Source organism: Oryx dammah, unplaced genomic scaffold, assembly GCF_014754425.2.
Source record: "Oryx dammah isolate SB20612 unplaced genomic scaffold, SCBI_Odam_1.1 HiC_scaffold_11150, whole genome shotgun sequence".
NCBI lineage: Eukaryota > Metazoa > Chordata > Mammalia > Artiodactyla > Bovidae > Oryx > Oryx dammah.
Window position 1 is genome coordinate 1,581,353 of NW_024080543.1, and position 286 is coordinate 1,581,638.

Below are 286 nucleotides of genomic sequence, written 5' to 3' on the forward strand. Positions count from 1 at the left end.
TTGAACAGGACCTTAAACGGCCAAAAAGACTCTGAGAAAGAGGAACACAGCTGGAGGCATCCTCCTGTCCGACTTCAAACTGCATCACGGAGCTGTAGTGACCACCACCGTGAGGAACTGGCAGGAACACAGACACAGGGACTCCAGGAGAGAATAGAGAGCCCAGGAACGAACCCCACACGTACATGGTCAATTCCTGAAAATCAGAGCAGGAACGAGCGAAGAGGAAAGGACAGTCTTCCCAAGAAACAGTGACAGGAAAATGGCCACCTACACGGAAGAACAT